Source organism: Muntiacus reevesi, chromosome 15 (genome assembly GCF_963930625.1).
Source record: "Muntiacus reevesi chromosome 15, mMunRee1.1, whole genome shotgun sequence".
NCBI lineage: Eukaryota > Metazoa > Chordata > Mammalia > Artiodactyla > Cervidae > Muntiacus > Muntiacus reevesi.
Window position 1 is genome coordinate 11689441 of NC_089263.1, and position 16287 is coordinate 11705727.

The following is a 16287-nucleotide window of genomic DNA, read 5'->3' on the forward strand; positions in this document are numbered from 1 at the left end:
TAAATTTTCATGCTCAATGTCACACACTGTTTCCAGCCTCCATAATAACTCAGCAAAGTACTATAAAAAAGCATTGTATTATTTTATAGTGTGTGTTTTAACTCCTTTTTTTCTGCTGAAAATAAACTAAGGCTCAAAGAGGGTATGCAGTGTGAATAACATCAAAAATTCACAAGGCTTAGGGACGGGAGGATGTCAACCCAGGTTCACCTGGCTGGGTGTCTGAGACCTAGTCACAATACCGCAGGAAGAGACTGCTCTCTACAGACCTCATTTCTTTGTTTCACAGAGCGCCTTCTGGGAGTTCCACCAGCCTGTGCCTTGAGTTTATTGACAGAAGCACACACAGACTACTTGCTTCCCTCAGTGCTGCTCGCTGGCAGCAGAAAATGTGCTCTCGTGTTCCTTCACTGGGCTTTGATCCTTCACCAAGTGATCACTGCCGTCTGTCATGTACCCTTTCACACAGGTGACCTTGTATTGTATTAAATAATTTCCTGACTGCAGATAGAGGCGAACTTGATCAAGCCCACTTGGAGGGAAAGGAACCAAGTCACAGCAGAGGAGAAAATAAGGGAGTTAGGGTGGAAGCTGGAACTCAGGTCTTACCCAAGGCTAAGCTGTGACAGCCAGAGAGATGGGTTTTAATTGAACTGACTTCTCCGTGGCGGGTACTTGGTGGCCAGGGCTCACAGCTCTCTGGGAAGGTCATTTGTGCTGGTATGAAAAGTCTAATAAGGGACTTATGGGGAAAAGCTTAGAGAAGAGAGGGCACTGAACCAGGATTCAAGAGGTCTGAATCACGTCAGGGAAATTCTGCTTCCTTTTGGTGTTGCAGGAAGTGGTGCTGGTGGTGGGGTGCCTTGGCGGCTCAGCAGTAGAGAATCCGCCTGCAATGCAGGAGATGCAGGAGACGTGGGTTCGATCCCTGGGTCGGGAAGACCCCCCTGGAGGGGAGCACGGCCACCCACTCCAGTGTTCTTGCCTGGAGAATCTCATGGATGGAGAAGCCTGGCGGACTATACAGTCCGTGGGGTCGCAGGTCGGACGTGACTGAGCACGCACTCATGCACTCAAGAAGGGGGACCGCTTCCGGGGCCTGAGAGTGGGCTCTCGTCTAACACTTGGAAATGCATTGTCTGAGGAGACACATGTGCTGAAAACAAGAGACTTTATTGGGGACGGGCGTCTGGGGGGAGGAAGCAGGAGGCTAAGGGAACCCAGATCACTCTGCCAAGTGGCTCGCGGTCTTGGGGTCTATGGTGACACGGTTCGTTTCCGGGTTGTCTCTGGCCCGGCATTCTAACTCAGCATCCTTCCTGGTGGGGTGCACATCCCTCAGCCCAGGTGGATACCAGCGAGGAGGATTCTGGGGGGTGGGTAGGACATGTGGGCTGGCGTCTCCTCTTCTCCTTTTGACCCTTCCTGAATTACTCTGGTTTGTGGTGGATTGATAGCTCCTCGTCTCTTACCAGGGCTTTCTGTTGTGAGATAAGTCAGGCGAGCAAGCTACTCCCTTGCCTGGCCAGGGCGGGCGGTTTCGGTCAGCTCTCCCCTAACAGTGTGACCGGGGCATGTCGTGTAGCTTTACCCCCTGACAACACAATAGAGTTCTTCGGATTTACCCCTGAGGTCCTCCAACTCCAAAACTCTCTGATCATCCAAAATAAACTTTCTGGGTCAAAATGGGTTTCATGAGAGAAATTTGAAAGAAAGAAAGGCTATTTTGTCAGTTAGGTCAGTATCTGGGGCAGGGTTCCTAAGGCCTCTATCCCCATGCTCTGAGGCTTGTGTTTTTGTCAAATGTCCTCTAATCTTCACGCGGTTTCGGAGGGTCTGAGAGAAAAATGCCAGTCCTCATGCCCTAGGAGGCAGCAAGTTTGGTCTTGAGTGCCTCATTTACAAAAGAATAGATAGGAAAAAAATCTGATTTTATCTTCTTTGGGGAATAAATTATCTTGTCCTTAGTAAGGACGTTTAGAGAAATATTTCAATATTTAAAGCCACATAAGGCTTTTTGTTTCAAACCTGTCCGGGGGATTATCACCCAAGACACCAGAGACCATAAATTACAGCTAGGAAAGTACTAGACTTGGAGAAAATGACAGGGTTTGGCTGCACACGACTTGGCTTACGACTTTGTGACGTGAGGTGACGACTTACTACCCTGTGTGACTGACCCCAGGCTCAGATTGCCAGGGGAGAAGGGCCAGCTCTGCCTGTCCTGCTGAGTTGCTGAGATGGATAAAGTGGGGGGCTCCGCGGGACCCATGTGTGCATGCAGCTTACAGAGTGGGTCCCATGAGGTTCAATGCTAATGTCTGCGAGCAAGTGCTACTCGGAAAGACCTTGAGGACAGGAATTATAAGTTCATCTTTCTGCCTAGAGTGTTACCTGTTTCAGTTTGGACACATGATGGTTAATTTTATGGGTCAACTAGACTGGCCATGAGATGCCCAGGTATCTGATTACACATTATTTCTGGGTGTGCCTATAAGGGTGTTTCCAGGAGAGATTAGCATTTGAATTGGAGAGCTGAGTAAAGCAGATCACCTCCCCAGTGAGAGAGCATAACTCAGTCTGGTGACATCCTGGATGGAACAGAAAGACAAAAGGAGTTTGAATTCCCTCATCGCCTAACTGCTGAGCTGGGATATCAACCTTCTCTTGTCCTTGGAACGCCTGCTTCTCTGGCCTTCAGAGTCAAGCTGGAATCTACACCATCAGCTCTCAGGCCTTTCAATTACTCCCCTGGCTTTCCTGGGTCTCCAGCATGTCAGTTTCAGCGTCCATAAACCCATCAGTCAATCCTTATAATAAATCATCTATACATGGGGTCACCAGAGTTGGATACAACTTAGTGACTAAACAACAAAGCTTACACATATCTGTGTAGCATAAATTATATGTGTGTGTGTGTGTGTGTGTGTGTGTGTGTGTGTGTGTGTGTTAGTTGTTCAGTCGTGTCTGACTCTTCACAACCCCGTGGACGGTAGCCCGCCAGGTTCCTCTGTCCATGAGATTCTCCAGGCAAGAATACTGGAGTGGGTTGCCATTTCCTTCTCCAGGAGATCTTCCTGACCCACTGATTGAACCTGGGTCTCCTGCATTGCCGGCAGATTCTTTACCAACTGAACTGTCAGGGAAAAAGATTCCCTATATATATATAGGGAATCTCCTCTGCAGACCGGGGGTAGGGGGGCAGAGGGTCCAACATGGCTTTACTGCCCATGCTTCAGATCACAGTGCCAGCCACAGCCTCTCTGCACATGGCCCACTGCCACATCTATCTATCTACCTATATATGTCTAGATAGTGGCTTCCCTGTCAGCTCACTGGTAAAGAATGTGCCTGCAATGCAGGACACCCAGGTTCGATCCCTGGGTTGGGAAGATCCCCTGGAGAAGGAAATGGCAACCCACTCCAGTATTCTTGCCTGGAGAATCCCATGGACAGAGGAATCTGGTGGGCTACAGTCCATGGGGTCAGAAAGAGTTGGACATGACTTGGTGAATAAACCACTATATACCTAGATATCTGTATCTATCTACTATATATATATATATATATATATATATATATATATACACATATGTGTGTGTGTGTGTGTGTGTGTGTATCGTTTATGGATTTTCTTTCTCTGGAGAACCCTGACTAATACAGACATTAAGCAGGACGTGAAAGTCCAGAATAACTGGGCAATTAATGATTCAAGGAATTATTAATAATGCTGATGTTAATAGCAGCAGTAGCAAGTTAAATGAATGTTTAGTACATGCTTCCCAAAGCTTCATCCTTTGGAGACATTAAATGTTTTTCACTTATGATGGTATATGGAGGAGTTTACACCTCTGCTAGTCTCTGCATCTAACAGAAGAGGACTTTTTCCATTTACTTTCACTGAAGCACAGTTGAATTAGAATGCTGTATTGCATGCTGCCGCACAGCACAGTGACCCAGCCACACACACACACATTCTTTCTCATGTTCTTTTCCATTATGACTCATCGAAGGATACTAAACACGGTTCCCTGCGCGCCGCTGTTGCACCTTGTTGTTCACGCATCCTATATGACAGTGTGGGTCTGCTGAGCCCAGACGTCCACCTCCACCCTCTCCTGCTCCCCTCCTCCTTGGCAACCCCCAGTCTGTTCTCCACAGTCTGATTTTGTGAAATGGAATATATTCTGTTTTTTAAAATGGCTTTTATAAATATTTTCTTTTAATGAAGTCCTTGGTAGAACTATATTTCCAACTGAGGTCTGATTTTAGAGTTCATTTTGATAAACAAAGCAAGCAACTAACCTCATGGCAAAAACAGTTATGGGAAGCAGTCATTCTCTGAAATAATAAGATTTAAATCTTGATTTTTAAAACTTTGAGAACTGAGAGAGTCTACCGATCTACAAGCAATTCTGATGTAATGGATCTACATCCCAGGGCAAAGAGAATTTAGGCAAAAAAGAGACTTGTAATAGAATACAGTAACAGCTCTTCTCTTGTTCTTTCTGGTTAAGAGTTATTACCTTCTTATTAAGGAGTCAATTAATATCTGTATCAGGACTTCACCTTGAGTGTGTGTCTTTTTGCATTTTACTTCTTTGTGCTTTGTGGATACTGCATTATTTGCAGATTAAAGTTTTGTGGCCGCCTGGGTCAAGCAAGTCTACTGGTGCCATCTTTAGAACAGATTTTCCTCACTCATGTCCTTGTGTCACATTTTGATAATTCTTGCAATAGTTCAAACTTTCTCAGTATTTTTATATTGGTTATGATGATCTGTGATCAGTGATCTTTGATGTTAACTATTGCAAACAAATTACAGCTTGTTGAAGGATCAAATAATAATTAGCATTTTTTATCAATAAAATATTTTTATTCAAGATATATAAACTTTTAGGACATAATGCTATTGCACATCTAATAGACTACAATGAAAACACAACTTTGTATGCACTGGGAAACAAAAAATGTGTGACTCTCATTTTACTGCAATATTCACTTTATTGCAATGGTTTGGAATGCAATGCACAGTATCTCTGAGATGTGCTTATAAAGCCATTTTATACCAGTCAATCATATAGTGATGTATGTAGAGTACTTAGTTCAGATGTGGGTTTGGTTATCTCTAATGAATCCTTCAGCTCTCTTTGCACAGAGCTTCTCTTTAAGATCTCCTCCAGGTGATGTGATGAGGGATTTACATACTTTTTCTGTAAAAAAACAAATACTAAATATGTTTACCTTTGCAGACCATACAGGCTCGCAATGATTTAACTCTTCCAGTGAAATTGAAATCAACCACACACCGTACATAAGTGAATGGCTGTGACTATGTTACAAAAAAATTTTATTTACAAGGAATAAACAGCATGTCATTTGCCAACCCTTGGTATATGATAGCTATTTGTATTAGGTAAGGTGACCAATTCATCCCATTTTGCTCAGGACTATTTCAGGTTTAGCACTGAAATTGTTATATTCCATGAAACCCCTCATTCTGAGGCAAAGCAGGAAGGTTGGTTAGCATGGACTATTAAATGGATTCTATTTATAATTTATGATCAAGTTCTGAGACCTAGAATACACCAAAGATGATAAGAATCACTTCTTTTCTTTCAAAAAATGCTTTGGTTAAGCTTGAATCTGTCAATGTGAAGTTATAAATTGGGAGTGCATTCTGTAAACCCCCACATTTATGGACATAGTGCCATCAATTATGTACAAACAAGGACAGGAACCAGATCAGATTTTCCTTTTCTACATCCGCCCCAGCACAGGGTTTTCCCACATCCTCTCATCATTGGAGCCACCTTCAAACAAAGCTCCAATCTGAGTGTTGCAAAGTGTCTGGACATCTCAGGAGATAAAAGTCAAGTTACAATAAAAATGTCATTCTTAACCAATTATTCTTGTTCCATGTTAGTGCAAGCCCCAGAGAGTCTGCTGAATTTCAGTGGATAAGCGAGAGCATCTTCAGGGACTGAGGTCAGACAAAGGAAAAGCAACCTTGCTCAGAGCATGGATGGACTGTCTCCAACTGTACTTTTGAATGTGTCTGTTTCTTCTCTAATGGAGATTTTAGTTGTATTTAGTGAGAGCAACAGGGAAGAAAACATCTAGTCTATCTGGTGTAACATATAGCTAGAAATACTCCTTACCATGGTTTTTATAATAGAAAAATAACTCTTGGTCTAGAGAATGGAGGCCTAAACTGGAATCAAAATTTCATGATTCACTGCCTAATTCCCAAATGGGTTTCCCTTGAGGACAGGTTTTGAAAAAAAAAAAAAGTCAGAAGTACACATATTGAAACTTTTATCCAACAATCCTGAAGCTATTCATTGGGGCCATTTTCTCCCTTAGGAAAGTGAGACAGATCTTTTGAGGATCACTGGACACTAGCTATGTGTTCTTGTTGTTGTTCAGTCACTAAGTCATGTCCGACTCTTTGCAACCCGTGAACCACAGCACACCAGGCTCCTCTGTCCTCTGTCTCTCAGTTTGCTTAGACTTATCTCCATTGAGTCAATGATGGCATCCAACCATCTCATTCTCTGTCATCCCCTTCTCCTCCTGCCCTCAATCTTTCCCATCATCAGGGTCTTTTCCAATGAGTCAGCTCTAGCTGTATGTTACACCAGTTCTTAGGAACTCAGAAGACCACTGTTTTTCATCGGTCAGAATAATGTCCTACAAGGGTCAGTGGAGGTTTTATCCACAAATGCCTCTCATAATTCTGCATGCTAAGTTGCTTCAGTTGTGTCTGACTCTTTGTGACCCTGTGGACTGTAGCCCACCAGGCTCCTTTGTCCATGGGATGCTCCAGGGCAGAAGACTGGAGTGGGTTGCCGTGCCCTCCCCTTGTAGGTCACAAACCATTTTTGTCATCAGTTATCTGGTTCATGAGCATACAGTTGCTACATGTATCCTCTATCGTGGACAAATGCATTCTCTCTTTTAAAAGAATATTCATTTATTTGTATTTGGCTATGCTGGGTCTTATTTATAGCATTTGGGATTTTTTAGTTGTGGCCTGCAGGATCTTCAGTTGCTTCAGGTGGGATCTAATTTCCTGACCCAGGGACTGAACCCAAGCTACCTGTATTGGGAGCATGGGGTCCTAGCCACTGGACCCCCAGGGAAATTTCTTGCTTTCCCTGGCCCATAAGGGAAGTCCTTGCTTATATAATATAATACAAATATTATATTATATTTAATATAAGGGCTATTAAGGTAGGAAGAGCCAGGTTAAAGCCCCTGAAGCTTCCTCTAACTACTAAATCATAATGTAAAAGTGTTACTATTTCCATGTAGAAGTTCCTAATGTTAATGCTATCATAAAAATTCTTGAAAGGTACAGGGATTGTGATTTCTATTTTATTTTTACTTCACTCTCAAATTTGTCCAGAGTCAGTTGGTCTTAGGCAGGTCTTAGAGATGAAAATGAGTTATCTTAAGCTTAGCATGTAGATATTTCAGTTCCATCTACTTCTTGGATGTAATCTCATTCAAGGAGCAACTCAATAAAAAGTCCTCCTGTTGATCCACTGGAATATTTTAATTTTAGTTAGGTAGATACCCTCCAGTGTGCCATTTCACTCTTAGCTTGGAATGATTTCAACTGTTTGGCTCTTCCCACAACTTCATATACAGAGATGTGACTTACCTACTCATATAATATCACAGAGGTCAAATATGTTGGTGACATGAGCTCCTAAATTCTGAAGAGAAGCAAATTCTTTGGTCTTAATAAAACTCATGCATGTTATGCTATGAGAGGTCAATTCTGTGAAAATGTAACAGGTTTCTACTTCATAGTCAGAGATAGGTTGGGGTTTTTTTTCCCCAAAGTAAAGGACACGTTATTTCACCTTGAACTGTGTATTATTAAGAACACATACTTTATTTGGATGAATACTTAAAACTAATAATTGACTAATCAGAAAGATTTCTGTAGTTGATTGAAATATTCACCTATGTCCTAAAGGACCTGTGAATGTGAGCTTAGTTGGGAAAAGGGTCTTTGCAGATGTAATTAAGTCAAGGATCTTGAGATGAGATCATCCTGGATTTAGGGCATGCCCTAAATCAAGGACAGTGTCCTTATGAGAAAGGGGAAGATATAAGCAGACACAGAGGGAAAAGCAGCCTGAACACAGAGGCAGATATTGGAGTGTTACGTCTGCAAACCAAGGAGTGCACAGGAGTTCTGTGACCATCAGAGGCTAGAGAGAGGCATGGAATAGATTGTCCCTCAATGCCTCCAAGAGGAACCAACTCTGCCAGAACTTTGACTTTTGCCTCTGGCCTCCAGGCTGGGGAGAGAATAAATCCCTACTGTCAAGGCACCAAGTCTGTGGTGACTTGTTACAACAGCTGTAGGAACCTGATACAACTTCCCAATCTGAATGGGGCCCAGCACAAAAGAAGCTCCCCTAGACAGTCCAGACTGCAGCGTAAGTAGGTCTAGTGAATGGTGCATGGCGACCCACACAAGTATTCTTGCCTGGAGAATCCCATGGACAGAGGAGCCTGGCAGGCTGCAGTCCATAGGGTTGCAGAGTCGGACATGACTGAAGCAACTTAGCACACAGCACACATGTACAGACACACACAGTGGATAGTACTTAAAATTTTAGAAGTAGATCAAGGTGTTGTATGAGACTATGACAGCCTCCAATAGGAGAATCTCAGACCACTGGGGCTTTAGTAGAGTTATTCTTCAACAGGAAGTTATTCTCCTTTACAGAAAGAGCTTTTGTTTTGCTATTGAGCCTGGATTAAAGTTAATTTCCTGGTTATGCAAAACCAGGTGACCATAGGCCCAGAGTTACTTATTATGATCTGCATATCTATTCTACTTAGCAAGCATCATCATGTGGAATTACATAAAGGTTAGGTCTCAGCAGGCTCCGGAGGCACAGATAAATTGTATCAGGATATGACTCACATCTCATGCCTACTTCTGCCATACCATATTAAGCCAAATTCTCCAACATGCAGAGGTTAAATATTAATATTCTCATCCCAAGCTGAGGCCTAGAGATAAAAACAAATCCTGATTCAGCCCAGCCTTAAGTGACAGAAGAAAGCACACATTCTCCTGAGACACAGAAAAAGCAGCCTATGATTTTGTTCTTGCTTGTAAACTGGATTATAGTAATGAGACCAGCACAATGCTGGGAAAAAAATTCAAAGCCAACAGCACAGAAAAATATAGAACATCAGAGGGTATGAATGAAGAATGTCATGAGAGAAAGAGATCAAAGAGTGGAAGGAAAGGGTAAAGAAGACTTGAGAAGAGTGTGAGAGGGCCCCATGGAAGGAAAAATAAAATGATATTCTATGTATCTCAATATAGCAAAGGCCATATATTACAAGCCCACAGCTAACATCACACTCTGTGATGACAAAGTGAAAGCTTTTCCTCTAAGATCAGAAACATAATGAGGACGTCCCCTTTCACCACCTTTATTTGACATAATAATGAACACAGTATTGGAAGTCCTAGCCAGAGCAATTAGGCAAGAAAAAGACATAAAAGGCATTCAAATCAGAAAGGAAGAAGTAAAATTGTAAGTATTTGCAGATGACTTGATACCATATATAGAAAACCCTGGAGACTCTACCAAAATACTATTAGAACTAATAAGTAAATTCAATAAAGGTGGAGGATACAAAGTCAATATACAAGTCTGTTGCATTTCTATATACTAACAACAAACTATCAGAAAGAGAAATTAAGAAAATGACCTGATTTAGGAGAGGAGCTAAGATGGTGGAGGAATAGGATGGGGAGACCACTTTCTCCCCTACAAATTCATCGAACGAACATTTGAACACTGAGCAAACTTCACAAAACAACTTCTGACCGCTAGCAGAAGACATCAGGCGCCCAAAAAAGCAGCCCATTGTCTTCGAAAGGAGGTAGGACAAAATATAAAAGATAAAAAGAGAGACAAAAGAGCTAGGGACAGAAACCCGTCCTGGGAAGGGAGTCTTAATAGAGGAAGTTTCCAAACACCAGGAAACCCTTGCACTGGCAGGTCTGGGGGAAGTTTTCGAATCTTGGAGGGAAAGCTAACTGGGAGAAAAAATAAATAAAACCCACAGATTACATGCCTTAAAGCAACTCCCAGCAGAAAAGTACCCCAGATGCCCGCATCTGCCACCAGCAACTGGGGGCAGAATGGAGAGGAGCAGGTGGCATTCCTTAGGGTAAGGACCGGGCCAAAAGCCCTGAGGGCAATCAGAGGGAGCTAACATGAGATAGCAACTTAAACTGTGGGATAGCAAGAGAGAGAGAGAAAGTTAACCGGCCAGAACACACTGCAGCCTGTTCTCAGAACAAAGGAAAGACTGAGCAATTCCAGAGAAGAGCTAGCGGGCTGCAGACCGGCCCATCCCCGCCAGAGGCGGGAGGCAGTGGGAAGGGAAAGGGGCAAGCTTGGCCCCAGAGACGGCATCCCTACCAACCTGCAAACAGGCCTCCAGTTTCTAACCAAAGACTTCCTGAGATTCTGGATGGTCGACATCTGCCTGGAGGGTCACGGCTAGAGGCCAGCTCCCGAGAACAGACACAAGGCACAACAGACTGGGGAGTGTGGAAACTGAGGCTGGGCCCACGGAGGGGGGAAGGCGCACCGCTCCCGGAGAGGGTGCGCCTGTCAAGCTCTTGGCTGCCTGAGCTGCTCGGTCCGGGGAAGGCACAAAACGCAGGCCCAACCAAGTCCGCGCTTTTGTGGAGTACCCAAAAACTGGAACCTCATGCAACACAGGGCCCGATCCGTATAGAGCAGCCGGGAGCCTGAGCAGTGTAGATGGGAGAGCACACACCCATGAGCGGGGGCAAAGCCAGTGTGGCCGGAACACTGTGAGTGCTCCCCACACAGGCCAGTGATGTTTGTCTGCAGCGCCCCTCCCTCCCCGCAGCACGACTGAACCAGTGAACCTGAACAAGAGACCACCTCCGCCCGCCTGTGTCAGGGCAGAAATTAGACTCTGAAGAGACTGGCAAACAGAAGCCAAATAAACAAAGGGAACCGCTTCGGAAGGGACCGATGCAACAGACTAAAATCCCTGTAGGTAACACCGACTACACTGGAAGGGGCCTATAGATATAGAGAAGTGTAAGCTGGAACGAGGAGCTGTCTGAATCTGAACCGAACCCACACTGACCACAACAGCTCCAGAGAAATTCCTAGATATAGTTTTACTTTTTTATTTTTTTAATTAAATTTTTTTCTTTTGTTTCTTTTTATTTTTCTCTTTTATTTTCTTTTAAAAGTCCCTATTTCTCCTCCATTACTCCTTAACTTTCATTTTCATTTTCATATATTTTTACTATTTTTTTAATTAAAAAATTTTCTTCTTTTTTTATTTTTTCTCTTATTTTCTTTTAAAGTCCTCTATTATTCCTCTATTACTCCTTAATTTTCATTTTCATTTCACTATAGACTTGCAAAAAAAAAGAGGCCATATTTTTAAACCGAACTTCATATATATTTCTTAAATTTTTTGTGTTTTTGCTTTTGTTTTTAATATTGTATTTTTAAGAGTCTAACCTCTACTCTAGATTTTTAATCTTTGTTTTTCAGTGTTTGATATCAATTTTGGACATTTAAGAATCCAACCTTCAGTACCCATTTTTACTCAGGAGTGTGTTGATTACTCTCTCCCACTTTTGACTCTCCTTTTTCTCCCCCAGATCACCTCTATTTCCTCCCTCCCCCTTCTCTTCCCAATCCAATATGTGATTCTTTGTGGGTGTCTGGGCTACGGAGAACACTTAGGGAACAGAGTACTGCCTAGATCTGTCTCTCTCCTCTTGGGTCCCCCTTTTTCTCCTCCTGCTCATCTCTATCTCCCACCTCCCTCTCCTCTTCTTCATGTAACTCTGTGAACCTCTCTAGATGTCCCTCACAGTGGAGAATCTTTTCACTATTAATCTAGAAGTTTTATTATCAGTGCTGTATAGTTGGAGAAGTCTTGAGGCTACTGGAAGAATAAAACTGAAATCCAGAGGCAGGAGACTTAAGCCCAAAGCCTGGGAACACCAGAAAACTCCTGACTACAGGCAACATTAATTAAAAAGAGATCATCCAAAAGCCCCCATACCTACACTGAAACCAACCACCACCCAAGAGCCAATAAGCTCCAGAGCAAGACATACCACGCAAATTCTCCAGCAACGCAGGAACATAGCCCTGAGCATCAACATACAGGCTGCCTAAAGTCACACCTCACACATACACCCATCTCAAAACTCACTACTGGACACTCCATTGCACTCCAGAGAGAAGAAATCCAGTTCCACGCACCAGAACACCGACACAAGCTTCCCTAACCAGGAAACCTTGACAAGCCAATCGTCCAACCCCACCCACTGGGAGAAACCTCCATAATAAAAAGGAACCACAGACCACCAGAATACAGAAAGACCACTCCAGACACAACAATCTAAACAAGACGAAAAGGCAGAGAAATACCCAACAGGTAAAGGAACATGAAAAAGGCCCACCAAGTCAAACAAAAGAGAAGGAGTTAGGGAATCTACCGAAGAAGAATTTAGAATAATGATAATAAAAATGATCCAAAATCTTGAAAACAAAATGGAGTTACAGATAAATAGCCTGGAGACAAAGATTGAGAAGATGCAAGAAATGTTTAATAAGGACATAGAAGAAATTTTAAAAAGTTAATTAAAAAGGAATAATTCTATAAATGGGATCAAAAACACTCTGGAGGGAACCAACAGTAGAATAATGGAGACAGAAGATAGGATAAGTGAGGTAGAAGATAAAATGGTGGAAATAAATGGAGCAGAGAGGAAAAAAGAATCAAAAGAAATAAGGACAACCTCAGGGACCTCTGGGACAATGTGAAACACCCCAACATTTGAATCATAGGAGTCCCAGAAGAAGAAGACAAAAAGAAAGGCCATGAGAAAATACTTGAGGAGATAATAGCTGAAAACGTCCCTAAAATGGGGAAGGAAATAGTTACACAGGCCCAAGAAACCCAGAGAGTCCCAAACAGGATAAACCCAAGGCGAAACACCCCAAGACACATATTAGTCAAATTAACAAAGATCAAACACAAAGAACAAATATTAAAAGCAGCAAGGGAGAAACAGCAAATAATACACAAAGGGATTCCCATAAGGATAACAGCTGATCTGTCAATAGAAACCCTTCAGGCCAGAAGGGAATGGCAGGACATACTTCAAGTAATGAAAGAGAATGACCTACAACCTAGATTACTGTACCCAGCAAGAATCTCATTCAGATATGAAGGAGAATTCAAAAGCTTTACAGACAAGCAAAAGCTGAGAGAATTCAGCACCACCAAACCAGCTCTTCAACAAATGCTAAAGGATCTTCTCCAGACAGGAAACACAGAAAGGATGTATAAACACGAACCCAAAACAACAAAGTAAATAGCAACGGGACCATACCTATCAATAATTACCTTAAATGTAAATGGGTTGAATGCCCCAACCAAAAGACAAAGGCTGGCTGAATGGATACAAAAGCAAGACCCCTATATATGCTGTCTACAAGAGACCCACCTCAAAACAAGGGACACATACAGACTGAAAGTGAAGGGCTGGAAAAAAATATTTCACACAAACGGAGATCAAAAGAAAGCAGGAGTCAGAATACTCATATCAGATAAAATAGACTTTAAAATAAAGGCTGTGAAAAAAGACAAAGAAGGACACTACATAATGATCAAAGTATCAATCCAAGAAGAAGATATAACAATTATAAATATATATGCACCCAACATAGGAGCACCGCAATATGTAAGACAAATGCTAACGAGTATGAAAGGGGAAATTAACAATAACACAATAATAGTGGGAGACTTTAATACCCCATTCACACCTATGGATAGATCAACTAAACAGAAAATTAACAAGGAAACACAAACTTCAAATGACACAATGGACGAGCTAGACCTAATTGATATCTATAGGACATTTCACCCCAAAACAATCAACTTCACCTTTTTCTCAAGTGCACACGGAACCTTCTCCAGAATAGATCACTTCCTGGGCCATAAATTTCCTTGGGAAATTCAAAAAAATTGAAATCATTCCAGTCATCTTTTCTGACCGCAATGCAGTAAGACTAGATCTCAACTGCAGGAAAAAGACTATTAAAAATTCAAACATATGGAGGCTAAATAACACGCTTCTGTATAACAAATAAAAAAAGAAATCAAAATATGCATAGAAATGAATGAAAATGAAAACACAACAACCCAAAACCTTTGGGACACTGTAAAAGCAGTGCTAAGGGGAAGATTCATAGCATTATAGGCTTACCTCAAGAAACAAGAAAAAAGTCAAATAAATAACCTAACTCCACACCTAAAGCAACTAGAGAAGGAAGAAATGAAGAACCCCAGGTTAGTAGAAGGAAAGAAATCTTAAAAATTAGGGCAGAAATAAATGCAAAAGAAACAAAAGAGACCGTAGCAAAAATCAACAAAGCTAAAAGCTGTTTTTTTGAAAAAATAAACAAAATTGACAAACCATTAGCAAGACTCATTAGGAAACAAAGGGAGAAGAACCAAATTAACAAAATTAGAAATGAAAACGGAGAGATACAACAGACAACTCTGAAATACAAAGGATCATAAGAGACTACTACCAGCAGCTCTATGCTAATAAAATGGACAACTTGGAAGAAATGGACAAATTCTTAGAAAAGTATAACTTTCCAAAAGTGAACCAGGAAGAAATAGAAGATCTTAACAGACCCATCACAAGCAAGGGAATCAAAACTATAGTCAGAAATCTTCCAGCAAACAAAAGCCCAAAACCAGATGGCTTCACAGCTGATACCAAAAATTTAGAGAAGAGCTAACACCTATCTTACTCAAACTCTTCCAGAAAATTGCAGAAGAAGGCAAACTTCCAAACTCATTCTATGAGGCCACCATCACACTAATTCCAAAACCAGACAAAGATGCCACAAAAAAAGAAAACTACAGGCCAATATCACTGATGAACATAGATGCAAAAATCCTTAACAAAATCCTAGCAAACAGAATCCAACAACATATCAAAAAAATCATACATCATTACCAAGTGGGCTTTATCCCAGGAATGCAAGGATTCTTTAATATCTGCAAATCAATCAATGTAATAGACCACATAACAAATTGAAAGATAAAAACCATATGATTATTTCAATAGATGCAGAAAAAGCCTTTGACAAAATTCAACATCCATTTATGATTAAAACTCTCCAGAAAGCAGGAATAGAAGGAACATACCTCAACATAATAAAAGCTATATATGACAAACCCACAGCAAGCATTACACTCCTTGGTGAAAAATTGAAAGCATTTCCCCTCAAATCAGGAACAAAACAAGGGTGCCCACTCTCACCACTACTATTCAACATAGTTTTGGAAGTGTTGGCCACAGCAATCAGAGCAGAAAAAGAAATAAAAGGAATCCAGATAGGAAAAGAAGAAGTGAAATTCTCACTGTTTGCAAGATGACATGATCCTCTACATAGAAAACCCTAAAGACTCTACCAGAAAATTACTAGAGCTAATCAATGAATATAGTAAAGCTGCAGGACATAAAATTAACACACAGAAATCCCTTGCATTCCTATACTAACAATGAGAAAACAGAAAGAGAAATTAAGGAAACAATACCATTCACCACTGCAACAAAAAGAATAAAATACTTAGGAGTACATCTACCTAAAGAAACAAAAGACCTATACATAGAAAACTATAAAACACTGATGAAAGAAATCAAAGAGGACACAAATAGATGGAGAAATATACAGTGTTCATGGATTGGAAGAATCAATATTGTGAAAATGACTATACTACCCAAAGCAATCTATAGATTCAATGCAATCCCTATCAAGCTACCAGTGGTATTCTTCACAGAACTAGAACAAATAATTTCACAATTTGTATGGAAATACAAAAAACCTCAAATAGTCAAAGCAATCTTGAGAAAGAAGAATGGAACTGGAGGAATCAACCTGCCTGACTTCAGTCTCTGCTACAAAGCCACAGTCATCAAGACAGTATGGTACTGGCACAAAGATAGAAATATAGATCAATGGAACAAAATAGAAAGCCCAGAGATAAATCCATGTACTTATGGATACCTTATCTTTGACAAAGGATGCAAGGATATACAATGGAAAAAAGACAACCTCTTTAACAAGTGGTGCTGGGAAAACTGGTCAACCATTTGTAAAAGAATGAAACTAGAACACTTTCTAACACCATACACAAAAA